The 706-nt window shown below is 47.0% G+C and overlaps 1 protein-coding gene across 1 annotated transcript in view; it reads left to right on the forward strand.

Moving 5' to 3' along the window:
* The window catches only part of unc119a (unc-119 homolog a (C. elegans)), a 22,906-nt gene that overhangs the window by 17,857 nt on the left and 4,343 nt on the right, over positions 1 to 706 (forward strand). The window lies entirely within an intron of this gene.

Here is a 706-nt window from a genome sequence, read left to right on the forward strand (position 1 = left end):
CCCGATCCCCATGAGGTTCAAGTAAACCCCGATCCCCATGAGGTTCAAGTAAATCCCAGTCCCCATGAGGTTCATGTAAAGTTTGGTCCCCATGAGATTCAAGTAAAGCCCAATCACCATGAGGTTCAAGTAAAGCTCGGTCCCCATCAGGTTTAAGTAAAGCTCGGTCCCCATGAGGTTCAAGTAAAGTTCGGTCCCCATGAGCTTCAAGTAAAGCCCGGTCCCCATAAGGTTCAAGTAAAGCCCGATCCCCATGAGGTTCAAGTAAAGTTCGGCCCTCATGAGGTTCAAGTAAAATTCGGTCCCCATAAGATTCAAGTAAAGCTCGGTCCCCATAAGGTTCAAGTAAAGCCCGGTCTCTATAATGTCCAAGTAAAGATCAGGCCCCATATGGTTGAAGTAAACCCCAATCCCCATGATTTTCAAGTAAACCCCGATCCCCATGAGGTTCAAGTAAAGCTCATGGGGACCGCCCCATGAGATTCAAGTAAATTCGATCCCCATGAGGTTAAAGTAAAGTTCGGTCTCCATGAGATTTAAGTAAACCCCGATCCCCATGAGGTTCAAGTAAAGCTCGGTCCCCATGAGGTTCAAGTAAAGCTCGGTCCCCATAAGGTTTAAGTAAAGTTTGGTCCCCATGAGGTTCAAGTAAAGCCCGGTCCCCATGAGGTTTAAGAAAAGTTTGGTCCCCATGAGGTTCAAGTAA

The sequence above is a fragment of the Nematolebias whitei genome, chromosome 6, assembly GCF_014905685.2.
Source record: "Nematolebias whitei isolate Nwh7 chromosome 6, NemWhi1, whole genome shotgun sequence".
Lineage (NCBI taxonomy): Eukaryota > Metazoa > Chordata > Actinopteri > Cyprinodontiformes > Rivulidae > Nematolebias > Nematolebias whitei.